Source organism: Pinus tabuliformis, chromosome 1_1 (assembly GCF_031772625.1).
Source record: "Pinus tabuliformis cultivar Carrire ecotype Pingquan chromosome 1_1, CPIR1, whole genome shotgun sequence".
In the NCBI taxonomy this organism is placed as follows: Eukaryota; Viridiplantae; Streptophyta; class Pinopsida; order Pinales; family Pinaceae; genus Pinus; species Pinus tabuliformis.
In genome coordinates this window covers 233,457,901-233,472,094 of record NC_142297.1, presented here as the reverse complement: position 1 = coordinate 233,472,094, position 14,194 = coordinate 233,457,901, and the positions used below count along the sequence as shown (strand labels likewise).

The window sequence follows — 14,194 nt, the reverse complement described above, 5'->3', positions numbered from 1 at the left end:
TCCTAGCGGAGGAAACTTCACTGTAAAAGATGGGTACAAACTTCTTCAGGCAAGCTCTACTCTAGGTAACTGGAATCTTTGTACAGCGGTGTGGAAAACAGAATGCCTTCCAAAGGTCAAATTCTTCAACTGGACTCTTCTCAAAGGTAAGATCCTTACGGCCGAGAATCTCAAAAAAAGAGGTATTCATGGTCCCTCAATCTGCTGTCTCTGTCGTGCTGAGGAGGAAAGTAGCCAACACCTCTTTTTAGATTGTCCTTATGCCCAAAGCTGTTGGAATCAAATTATCAGTCCATTGAGAATAAGAGAGACCTTCGACCAGCTCTCTACCCTACACAAAAACTGGGAGAAATTGTTATGCTCTTAACCTGCAAAGCGATACCCAAACATAGAATTTGCGAAGAAAAGATACCGAGAACATAAAATATGCGAAGAAAATATACCCAGAGCACAGAATAGCAATGATTTTATTATCCAGAGAGAAATGTTCACAGGCCTCTTCGAGGGGGCAACCTCCAATAGAGCAGAGCTCGATTACAAAACAAGACACAATGCTCCTCGCAGGGAGTCTCTATCCTTTATATATGACTCATACATGCAATACCACGAGCCAATATCGTGGATTTTATTAATACCATCTATCTAATACTACCGCCCATTTACCATCTAACTAATACTACCGCCCATTTGCAACTAACTGTGGTCCCGTCATTAATTGCGGGTTAACCACTTACAAATATTAATATGGGCTTTATTGACTCTTGACTATGACGTGATCCCATGACATAAATAAGGGGGTTAGGGTGGGACCCTAACATGCCCTCCCCCTTAAGACTAGCCTTGTCCTCAAGGCTGAAGCTGCGGAAACTGATGAAGAATAGTGGCTGGTTCCCAAGTTGCATCTTCCGGCGAGGTGTCTTTCCATTTGACGAGGACCTCCTTAATCATGCGGCCGCGCAGGTGCTTGTCTAGTGTGTCTAGAACCTGTTCGGGTTGAAGCCAGATTGATCCTTCTTCATCCAATTCAGGTAGACTGGTTTGAACTCGACAATTGTTCCCAATCACTTTCTTGAGGCACGATACATGGAAAACTGGGTGGATTTTTGCTGTAGGTGGCAAATCCAACTTGTAAGCCACTTCTCCAATGCGCTGAAGTACTTGATATGGTCCGTAGAATTTTGGAGAGAGCTTTTGACATCCCTTGTCTTTGAGTGATGTTTGCTTATATGGTTGTAGCTTCAAAAAGACCTGATCCCCTTCTTGAAATTAGCGCTCTGAGCGATGTTGGTCAGCCTGTTGCTTCATACGGTTCTGAGCTTGATGAAGATTCTCGCGCAGGTGGGCAAGCATGGTTGCACGGTGTTGTAAGAGTTGATCCACTGCTTGTACTTTGGAGCACCCCGTGAGATAAGAAGTAGGGGACGGTGGAAGTTGTCCATAGACTGCTTCATAGGGAGTCATTTTGGTGGTGGCATGATAGTTGGTGTTATACCACCATTCCGCCAGAGGTAACCACTGTACCCAAAGGTGTTGTTTTTCTGAAGTAAAACACCTAAGGTAGGTTTCTAGACATTTGTTGACGGCTTCGGTTTGACCATCTGTTTGCGGATGATATGAAGTATTGAGTTTGAGTTGAGTGCCTTGTATTCTGAAGAGCTCTTGCCAAAAATTACTGGTGAAGATTGGGTCGCGGTCGGACACAATAGAAGTGGGCATGCCATGCAATTTGAAGATTTGATCCATGAAAGTTTGAGCAACCAAAGTAGGTGTGAATGGTTGGGGTAGAGCGCAGAAATGAGCATACTTCGATAGTCGGTCCACAACCACCATGATGACTGATTTGTTCCCAGACTTTGGAAGACCTGTAATGAAATCCATGGAGACCTCCATCCAAATTGACGCCGGAATGGGCAATGGTTGTAATGTGCCTGGTGTGTTGACGGTTTCCCCCTTGTGGCGTTGACAGACGTCACATTCTGCTACAAAAGTAAGGATGTCCTGTTTCATGCCGGTCCAAAAAAATGATCTTCTGGTGCGAGCGTATGTCTTCTGAAAGCCCGAATGTCTTGCAATGGGAGAGGAATGCAATTCTGCCAAAATGCGACTTTTGAGGGTGGATGTTGGTGATATGACGACTCTGTCCTTGTAGCGAAGAATATCATTCTGCCACGAGTAGCCCTTGCTGGAATTAGGATCTGCCTGTAATTGAGAAATGAGTTGGGAGAGCCCAGGATGTGAAAACCATTCCCCGCGAGCCTCTTCAATCCAGTCTGGAATGGGGAGGGATATTGCAAGCAGAGTACTTTCCTCCTCAAATTGGCGTGACAATGCATCTGCTACCCTGTTGTCTTTCCCTTTCTTGTAAATGATCTCATAATCATAACCCAGCATTTTGGCTAACCATTTATTTTGTTGGGGGGAAGATAGGCGTTGCTCTAAAAAATATTTAAGACTGTGATGATCTGTGCGGATCTGGAAATGTCGCCCCAACAAGTAAGGTCGCCAGGTCTCAACTGCATGTAATATGGCCATCATTTCCTTCTCATAGGTGGATTGGCCCAAGTTCTTCCCACTTAGTTGTTGGCTGGTGAAGGCCAATGGTCGCCCTTCCTGCATTAAGACGGCTCCAATACCTGTTCCCGAAGCATCAGATTCAATGACAAATGTTTTGGTGAAGTCTGGTAGTGCTAAGACCGGAGTGGAACACATGGCGGTTTTGAGAGCGGTAAATGCCTGTTGTGCTTCTTTGTTCCAGAAGAAGGAATTTTTCTTTAGAAGTTGCGTCAGGGGCTTCGCTATGCGGCCATAGTTGCGGACAAATTTACGATAATAGCCTGTGAGACCCAAAAATCCTCTCAAGCTTTTCAAGGTCTTAGGTTGAGGCCATTCTTGCATTGCCTGGATCTTTTTGGGATCCACCTTGACACCTTCACGGCCCACAATGTGGCCTAAATACTCAACTTCTTCCATGCCAAACGCACACTTAGACATTTTGACAAATAGTTTATGCTTGCGGAGCAGTTGCAAGAGGATATCTACATGCTGAAGATGTGCCGCCCAAGTGCCACTATAGATGAGGATGTCATCGAAGAAGACCAGGACAAATTTTCTGAGATATGGTTTGAGGAGGTGATTCATAAGGCTCTGAAAAGTAGAGGGGGCATTACAGAGACCAAATGGCATGACCAGGAACTCATAATGGCCTTCATGAGTTCTGAAAGCTGTCTTGGGAATGTCGACTTCCTTCATGCGAATTTGGTGGTAGCCTGAGCGAAGATCCAATTTAGTGAAGAATTGAGCCCCATTGAGTTCGTCCAGCAAATCGTCAACCACTGGGATGGGAAATTTATCTTTGACTGTTAACTTATTGAGGGCCCTGAAGTCTGGACACATCCGCCACTCCCCATCTTTCTTGAGGACCATGACGACTGGAGATGAGTAAGGACTAATGCTAGGACGAATGACACCTACTTCCAACAATTCCTTGATGATTTTTTCTATTTCATTCTTTTGGGTGAATGGATGTCTGTATGGTTGCACATTTGGGGGTTGGGCCCCTGGAACCAATGTGATGCTATGATCATGTTCCCCTCGCGAGGGTGGAAGTTCATGAGGTTTGTCAAAGACCGTCCGATGTTTATTCAAAATGTGTTGCATCTCAGGATGAATTGGCGAAGACATGGTGTCTACTACCTGGATGGCATTAAATTGAGCTATTACTCCATGATGGCCCTTTTTTAACAATTTTTCCATACGATGCGAGCTTATGATAGAGGGGGCTCCCGCTTGTAGTCCACGGAGGGTATGTGTGTAGTCGTTCTGCTTAAAACTCATATATAACTCCTGGAAATCCATTGTGATTGGCCCAAGAGTGCGGAGCCATTCCGCACCTAGGACAATGTCGCAACCCCCCATGTGTATTGCAAACATGTGGGTTTTCAAGTGATAATCCCCCATTTGAATTTTGACATTTTCACAGCGACCTTCACATTTCATTGTGCCCCCATCTGCAAACTAGACTTGGAAGTTAGAAACTGCTCGGACAAAACAATGTGCTGCTTCAGCGATCTTTTGGTGGATGAAATTATGGGTACTTCCACTATCAATCAAGACTACTACTGGGCGATGTTTAAGAAAACCCCTGATTTTGAGAGTTTGAGGGGAAGAAATTCCTGCCAATGCATGTAGCGAAATCATTGGTTCATCAGATACCATCTCCTGTTGGTTATCTTCTTCGGTCGCCTCTGGTTCCTCAAGTGGTGGATCTTCCTCGGTGGAGCTGTAGTCAGTGGCATCTATTTGAAAAAACTTGTGCTCTTTGCATTTATGACCCGGGGAATATTTTTCATCACAGTAGTAACATAGTCCTTGCTTCCTTCTTTCGGCCATTTCTGCAGGTGACACCTTTTGAATCTTAAGTGTTTGGGTCATATTGGGAGCCTGTGAGGGACGACCTTTAGCGGTGAAGTTGGGGCGGCTGGATTGGGCTGTTAATGCCCGTTCCACCTTACGGGCTACCTGGCAAGCCTCGGTCCATGTGGGGGGGTGGTGGAGTAGAACCTGAGCTTTGATGGCTTCTTTAAGACCGCTGATAAAGCATTCCATGTAGAATTCATCTGTGAGACCCTTAGTGCAGAAGGCTAAGGCTTCAAAAGTGGTAATATATTCATCCACTGTACCCGTCTGTCGGAGCTTAGTGAGACGCCCCAAAAAAGAGTCTTCCTGTTCAAAGCGATTTCGAAGAGCTTTGGCAAATTGGCCCCAATTCTGAAATTGTCCATTGCAACGCTGATACCATTCCTTCCATTGCCATCGTTCACTGTCCAAGTACATGGTGCCCACCATAAGCTTAGTCCCCTCATCTATGATATGATTCAATTGAAAATACTGCTCCATTTGTGCTAGCCATGCGGACGTGTGAGAACCATCAAATTTATGCATATCCAACTTGGGAGGTCTCTGATTGGGTGGTGGATGGGTGTGCCAGACGTGAGGAGAGTGGCTAGACTCCCCCTCATGGTATTCATGACCCTTATACGCCTCCTCGTGGGCTAGCTCCTTGCCCTTGTCCTGTAGTTGGAGACCTATTCCTTTAAGCTGATTTTCGAGCCTTTCCACCGCAGTGTGGAGGGAGTGCACATGGTCTTCAATTTGGTCTATCCTTTCATTGGCCATTGCTTGAGTGCGAGTTTCTACCATACACCCGCCTGACGAAAATTTGGGACCGCCTAAAAATTGTTACTAAGAATTGAATGGTACCACCTTGCTCAGCTCGTCGTCCTGATTCTAATGGGCTAGGTCACCAATAAGCGCCCCGGAAGATCTCAAACTCGTTTTTTTTTTTTTTTTTTTTAGAAAACTCCTAACAGAGTTTTACTCCTTCCTGATCAACACTGCAGTCGCCAAATCCTCAAAATGTCAATGCCGCCAAAAGTCCTGCGAAAATTATATCCAGGTACAGGAACCCTTCCCAACTACTCCGATCTGGCGAATTTGAGAGATCTGAATGGTGGAACAACTACTGCTGCTGATTTGGAATATCCGATCTGGTGGATCTGAGAGATCTGAATGGTGGACAACTGCTGCTGCTCCGATCTGGTGGATCTGAGAGATCTGAATGGTGGAACAACTGCTGCTGCTGATCTGGAATAGATGATGTGTGATCCCTCGATAGAAAGGGAACTATGGTCTTGGGGAGTGTCAGGTGCTACAGATCGCAATATACATAAGGGTCTGACAGTAGTACTCGGCCCAATGTTTCAGGGCTCTAACTAAGGAGGATCGACCGTACCCTTAGCCGTACAACCCGACTACCCTATCGTACGGGCGAGTAATCTCTCCGAGTGCTGTTCTCGGTGTACTGTAGCCACAAGACGGCCGAAGTTTTATCTATGGCGAGGTTTCAAGGGAGCTAGGGGGCTTCCTATATACCCAGAGGGTACGTGGAAGACAGTCCGTGCGTGGTTCTGTCTAATGCGCTACTACTCGAAGGGGTACCCACAGGGGTTACAAGGGAGTCCAACAGACGTGACCACCTCTTGTATTTCCTGCGTGCATGCCTCCCCAAATCCGCAGGTTTATACGCTTAACGATAGATCCCGTGGTTTAAAGACGCCGGAACACGTCTCTAGCCTAAAAAATTTTTGCTAAAATTTGGAGATCCCACCGAGCCCTGGAAAGTGCTCTGATACCACTTGTTATGCTCTTAACCTGCAAAGCGATACCCAAACATAGAATTTGCGAAGAAAAGATACCGAGAACATAAAATATGCGAAGAAAATATACCCAGAGCACAGAATAGCAATGATTTTATTATCCAGAGAGAAATGTTCACAGGCCTCTTCGAGGGGGCAACCTCCAATAGAGCAGAGCTCGATTACAAAACAAGACACAATGCTCCTCGCAGGGAGTCTCTATCCTTTATATATGACTCATACATGCAATACCACGAGCCAATATCGTGGATTTTATTAATACCATCTATCTAATACTACCGCCCATTTACCATCTAACTAATACTACCGCCCATTTGCAACTAACTGTGGTCCCGTCATTAATTGCGGGTTAACCACTTACAAATATTAATATGGGCTTTATTGACTCTTGACTATGACGTGATCCCATGACATAAATAAGGGGGTTAGGGTGGGACCCTAACAGAAATGTTACCCTCATTCTAGGAAAAGCAAGGCCATTATCACCCGCTTGTGGAAATGTATACCCTCAACACTCAGTTGGAAAATTTGGCTCACCAGGAATAACTGCATCTTCAACAACCAGAAGCCAAACCCAGCTCGCACCTTGGCAAAAACTATGGGCCTTGTCTCCGAGATAATAAGCGCCAACTCTGTCTCTCAACCGGATCGATCCAGCTGGCAGAAAGATGAGGAAGACTGGTTCAATAAATTCTGCCTAAGTTATGACAAAAATAAGCAACCCCCTTCCACAGCTGGCAAGAGGGGGAACAATTGGAAACTTAGGGGCACCAAGGAAGACATAAACCAATGGATACATGAGCAAAAGAGAACCACTCTCCAGTTTGATGGAGCTTCAAAAAACAATCTGGGGAAAGCAGGGGCAGGGGGAATTATAAAAGATCAGTATGGAAAAATTCTCATAACCTATGAATGGGGCCTGGGTCAAATGTCGAATAATATGGTAGAGGCTTACAGCCTTCTTTTAGGCACAAGCATTATGAAGCAGATGCAAGTTCAGAACCCAATCATTTTGGGTGACTCGGCAATTGTGATCGTTGCACTGGCTACAGGGGGAGAATTCAAAAAAAAGGCTCTCAGCAACATCAAACTAAGGATCATGAATAATATAAGTCATCTGGGAGATACCAGTTTCAAACATGTACTGAGGAATAATAACACAGAAGCGGACTCACTTGCCAACAGGGCAGTCAATAGAATCACTGGACAGGTCCGAGAGAATGATCATATTTATGACAAGCCAATCCCGTAACTCGACCCATCCTTCAGCAACTTCTCTGAACTTCGGTCATTTCAGTCATCTCATTATCCCGTCCGCCCTTCCTCCCAAAATCGATAAGCAGTCCGCAGACTCCACCCTTTCTGACATTGGCATCCTCCTCATCCTGAACGCTGCAAAGGAAATCTCCACTGACAAAACAAACAGGTACGGGATCATGCTCAGTCAGAGTTCTCGTGACAATTCCAAGCAGAGGTTAGGCGCCAGTCTCATCAAAATCTATACCGACTGCATAAAAAATCCAAGACATGATCACATGATCAGCAAAATCCCTGCGCCACATGCATCAGATTTGGATGCCCAGTCTCTCGACCTTCTTTATATTCATCAGGGAACCTCACTCTCCCTTCAGCTCAGAGCATCAGTTCTTCAAGATCAAAAGAGTAAAGGCTCGATTCTCTTCAGAAAGCCCCAGGTGTTCCTCAGTTCTCGATTGGGCTCTGCGACCAGCTTCGGAAGAAAGCTGTCTCCCTCCGACCTCAGTGGTAATCGCTGTGTCTTTTGTGCTTCTTTTTGCTTTCTCGCTAACAGTCTCTCTGGTTGTTTGAAACAGCTCCCTCCTTCCTCTACGCTCTCTTCCTCCCAGGTCTCTTCCTCCCCCCTGTTCTACCCCCTCCATATCATTTTTCTCTCTGTCAAAGGCGGCCTCCCCTCAGTGTTTCTTTTTCAGGCCCGCGCTATCTGCCAGATCTCCCCTTCTTCCCTCCATCTCTCCACTCCCTTCTGCTTCCCCCAGTATATCCCTCTGCTCCAACTTCTTCAAGCTTTCTCCAAGAGCGGAATCGAAATGGCAGAGAATCCAGTGGAGCGTGAAACGGCAGAGAACCCCTTGGAGCGAGTAATCACCAACAGCAGCTGCACACTGTGCAAAGCCCACTGTTTCATGATCGCCCGATTCGTAAAACACTTTAACGACCTCAAGGAAGAATTTCAAGCTGATAGTAAATCAAAAAGGAAAAAGCTGGAGAAACAGAGAGCGGAGATTGAAGGTCTTAAAGAAAAATGCAACCACCTGGAAGAAGCAATTGCTCACATAAAAGCAATGACTCAAAGCATGCACGCAGAGGCCTCGACAAAGATCAGTGAGAAAAAGGAGCCTCAGCCCGATGATTCTGTAAACCAGCAACTGTAACTTGTTCTATGTCTTGTAAATTTTGCTTTCTAGTAGGCCTGTTTGTACGGCAATATAGCCGTTATCTTTTCCAAATCTCAATCTACAAGTCCTCTGACAGGGATCAAGGGTCTGCGTACCCATTTTGGATCCTCCCCTCATTGTTCTTCTCATCTTATGTAACAGGACTCGCTCCTTGAAGTTTTATAATATATCAGTAAACGACCTTGTTAAAAAAAAAAAGACCACATGTAGGGATAAATGCTACACATACTAGAACCAGTAACTCCTCGCTAAATTCAACAATGGAGAATCAAATAATCTCCAGGAAAAAACAAAAATTTTGTGCAGTATCCATCTCTCAATATCGTGTAGCAATTTATAGCAGCAACATTATTATCTAAGTCTATGGTCACATAGTTACAATTGAAACAATGTCATGCAAATGCTTTACAATAAAGCAACAACATAGATGTCAACACGCTCACCTTAAGATAGAAACAAACAAAGGTGGTAGTTAGCGACACGATGGAATAATGCCCCTTTGCCGTTTCAGACTTTTGGTGTTACTCTTTTGGTTTGCGGTTTTTCTAAGCATGACCTCCTTCCCTCGGGCTCTTGATACCAATGGTTGAACTAACAAACATTACACTAATGTGTGCACATATAAACCAATACACATGATGAATCAACACACTCAAACATAACATGTCCTGAGAATGAACCATAGATCATTGGAGTGTGTTTCACGAGTTTCGACATAAAAACTTCAATGCATAGTGAAGACTTTAATCTTCAATAAACATGCAAAGAAACCAAGTTTAACACTTGAACCTTGTTATTACAAAATTGACACACAAAATTTTCTTGTTTGGATGGTTATTGAATGCTTTGGGAATCTAAAAACGTTGTTGAAACTAAATTGATTATTGAATAAAAAGAAAGGAAAAAAGTGCTGAATAATTGATTCTACACATGTTGGGTAGAATGCTCTATTCTGCTCTTGCTCCTCTGTTCTTCTTGTTTCTTCTTGCTCAGCGCAGCTCTCTTCTCCTTTCCTTTCTAGGGGCCGAGGTGGATAGCCTATCCTTTCCGGCAGCCTGTGTTCTTGCCTCTCTTGGCTGTAACTTCTTATTGTACCATTCTTCCTTTTAATAGAATTTGTCTTTACTGAGAAGAAAAAACAAATTGATTATTGAATAGAGTGACAAGAGCCTTCTAATAAAAATTATGCCACAAACACTACCTCCTTATCACGAGGCCTTATGAGACCTCAATGGTAGAATTGTTGGATGTGGAGCCTAATTATCTTCTTTATTCAAAAGTATCGCCATGTTAGACCCCAATTCCTAATGGGGCAACAATGTCGCTCGTTTAATCATTGTCAAGGGGGTCTACGGGGGGCGAAGGAAATTTTATGATCCCCCGGCAAGGATTCGGAGGCAATGCCCCCAAAGCTAAAAATAAATGTAAATTTTCCTTGTAAAATATTGTAATTTCATAGTCAATCTGAGTCATTCATTAGGTGGATGATCTGACGGTAGAACTTTTATATTAATCACATCAATATTATTTGGTCGATGTTTCAAACCAACTAATGTGTTTCATCCTCGAGACAAGGGTGAAAATATCCATAGATCCTAATGAATAAATAGCAAGGATGCATCAAAGTCTAGAATGAGCCGTTAGAAACACCCAATCAAGTGCATCGAAATTAATGTGCCATTGAGTACTCTCAAGAGTGATTAATGAAACCAACATTCGAAATGATGGTTTCAATGTCTTCAAAGAATATATGGATGAAATAAGTGACTCTAACCTACATAATGAACCAACATTCACAATGATAGTGTCAATGTTTTTAAAGAATGTGTGAGTGAGAGAGAGAGAAATGTCTTCAAACAACATATGGATGCATAGGACTAACGGCTTGGGCAATAATATTCAATTTATCTATTTTTGCTATTTTTTAAATTTTACGCTATCACCTCTTTTTTGTTATTGTTTAAATTTCTTATCATGAATTGTGACATATTTTTACTATTAAGAATTGGTCACTTATCACTAAATCTTCGAGCCACTGTTCACTATTTATAAATAGTATTATTAACATTTAATATCATTTGTATTTTAATTATTTATCATATTTATCAATAGTATTATTTGTATTTTAATTTATCATTTGTATCTTTGATTAATTTCTTTTAATCTTTGCATCAAGCCTGGGGAGTCATTTTAACTTAACTATTAAATTTGTTAATAATATTATTAACATTTAGTCTCATTTGTATTTTAATTTATCATTTGACACAATTTTCATGTAACTTTGGTTAAAGAGGGGGAAGTCATTTTAACTTTATATTAATACTATTAAATAAAATAAATTTATTATAAAATACTTAAGAACTTTGCATCAACCTACATTTTAACTTTATATTAAAATTATATTAAAATTGTATTTAAATTTATTGTATAATAACTAAAGGAAGGAAAAAAATCTAAATATATTATGTGATAACATCTTAAAAAAAATACACTCCCCTAAATCTATCGTAAAATCCATCTTAAACCTTGATTTATCAAAGGTCAAGCAAAATAAAATTTCTTAATACATCATTAAAACAATTACCTATTAAAAAATTCAATACTTAATAAATCCAAATTTAAAAGGTTAAATAAGCCTAAATTTTTAAAAGGTTAAATAAAGCTAAATTATCAATATAAACGTACATTCCAAGCTTTCATTGTTTATGTTTGTGACTTTCAAATAATTTTCTATGGATTTCGAACAAAATCCACTTTATCGAAGTCCACAACATCTCTCATGAAAGTTCTCAAAATCAAGGGAGTGTGCCAACAGTCTCTCGCTTTCCCTGGTCCTTGTGATGTTTCTTAAAATTAGGGCAAGTGTCACAACGCATCACTCAAAGACAATTCCTCACTCTCGCTTTTCCTTGTCCCCAAAACTTAGTGGCACGTTCATTTTTACTTGTCAAACATGCTTCCCTGATACATTATTTTCATAATCAGATGAACCATGTGCTTTTTCTCATTAAAATGGGATTTTAATAATTGATGTAACTAATTCTTTAGTGCCAAAGTTTACTTAATCTTGCGCTCACCTACTAATGTCTACTAATGCCTTTATATTCAAGCTATTCAAGCTGGTGAAGAAGCAAACATGAAATACCAACTTCCACACCCACAACTATGCTCTGTCCTCTAAAGTTTCATATATAGCCATTAGTGGGTTCCAAGCTTCACTAGGAGTGAGTGTGTGTCCAGAATATTAAAAATTGGACCTGCATTCGTTACAGACATGATAATAATGGCTAAGGCCATTCTATCCCTTCCATGAAGCACCTTATGTATCGATCTGACTTAATCTTTTTTCGACTACGCGTATACTCTCCCATTTTCTTTAGTAGAAGTGCATTTTTTTTTTTAAATTTCCATAATCAGATCATCTAACTATCCAATCTGTGTGAATCATGGAAGCGCGTGTTTTTTATTTGTCTGGCCATTTTCCTCGGAGATTGTTCTTTGTCTACAGCCATTCTTCCACCACCCTCTCGTCATAGAACTCTTCATTTTTTTTCTCCTACTCGTTATTTTCTTCTATTGTTCTTGGTGAGCAACCTTTCTCATCTATTGTTCTTGGTGAGCAACCTTTCTCATAAACCGACACCGAACTCCTCCGCCCTAGCCTGGCCCTGTTGCTCCCACCATTTACCGTAGTTATTGTTCTCGATCCACAACCTTCCTCTGAAAACTTCAACAGAGTTCAGCCACCCTCTTGTTGTCCAACTCTTTGATGCAAAGCTAGAAAGAAATATACATGAATCAACTGTAATGATAACAAAATCTGACATCAAAATTTGCAGTCTCAGTTCCTGCAACAACTCGTGGCCACATTATAACCATCTCTGCATTTATCACACTTCTTTATCAATATGCGACTTCTCAGCTTCATTGAACACTTTCCAAGCCTCTTGCAACTCCTCTTGGCCAAGATGCAACACTTCTTAACTGCATGCGATACTTTCACGTCTACATCAACAGCGATCACGTTGGTAGGAGATACTAAAGTCACGGATAGGTCACGTTCCCTCTCAAACCAATTCTTGGTTGGCTTCCATTGACTAAACAGAATTAAAGGATAGAGCACAATATTTTGGAGAAGGAAAACGATATCCTAACAAAGTCTTACCAAAAAGCTGAAGACTGAACAAGGTGAATGTGTTCTCCAGCTTTGTTTGCACCCTCCCTCTAGGCTTATTGTTTGATGAGAAACGTAATGAATATTAATATTTCAACTTTCAAGTGAGTTAAAATTCCAGTAGCATTAATTGATGCAAATGCCATCAATATTTGAACTTTAAGCAGAGCTCCATGGATGTAGCAGACACCATTATTATTGTTGCAGACAATTTTAACAATCTTATCATATAAAAATGTAGTAAAATGCGCCATGTTTTAAAAGTAATGTCCATCTTTATATTATTATAAATAATAGTAATTCAACTGCAAGCGAACTGTAAACCTGTAGTCACCCCCTTACTAGGACTCAGGAATTGTGCCCTATCTTGTTACATAGGGTTCCCATCTACCACCCATATTTCATAACAAAATTGAACGAGTCATAGAATGTCCCTAAGTTTATTAAGAAAACCACATAAAATTGTCGGTACACAAAAGAAGCTTACAAAATAATTTCTACATTCAGCGTGATTTATCAATGCTTACATTTTCGGTACTACTATAACTGAAACCAAACAGCCAACAAAAATTTATCACAAATTTTTTTACCTTTCTGCGTGCTTAAGGTACAAACGACTTTCTGCGTGCTTAAGGTACAAACTACTTCAATGTTGGAATAGTGTGCCACGTGAAAACTAACATGTATAAAGTTTTAAACACATTTGCTTCGACTTCGAAAAGATGCACCATATATACGTATCTCATGGTACAAACTGTGAGTAACCAAAAAGTGAAAAATCACATACATTGCTCACGGGGCCAAACATTCGGCAAGCCTAAAACCGAACGGTCAGAAGTTGAAACGCAGACAAGATGAATGAAATTTGACATCACCTGTTCTCTCGTTAGAATGGACTCTTCTTTGATTGCTTGATATGTTACATGGGCATGTACATTGTGAAGAATCGTTTGGCATTAAATAGACCAATCAATGTTCATATATTCTACTTTCTAGTTGCACTTAAGTTGAACAAGAAAAGAAAATAATAAAGAAAAAGGAGACAAAGGAGAGGGCATCCATGCACCTCATCTTCATACATAATCCAATTGTATGCAATATGTTTCTCTTTTCCTGTTGATGACTGACTGCTTTTGGTTTTCACCGAATCCTCATTTCCATGGCTGCTAGAAGAGGCATCGTGAACACAATGACAAAGCGACAGCCCCTTAGCACAAACCTTCTCCGCAAGTTTGTGACCCACACGAACAGAGCTATCATCACTTGGTGAGCTCTTTCCTTTTCTGACTTCAGATGACACCTCCTGTAAGTTCTAGAAAAAGTGAATTCATAAGAAAATCAGGTTCAAGCTGAAATCTTTGATTAGTTAA

The 14,194-nt window shown here is 41.5% G+C and overlaps 1 pseudogene; it reads right to left on the bottom strand.

Moving 5' to 3' along the window:
- Positions 1-13,566: 13,566 nt before the first annotated feature.
- The window catches only part of LOC149212381 (uncharacterized), a 37,394-nt pseudogene continuing 36,766 nt past the window's right edge, over positions 13,567-14,194 (bottom strand).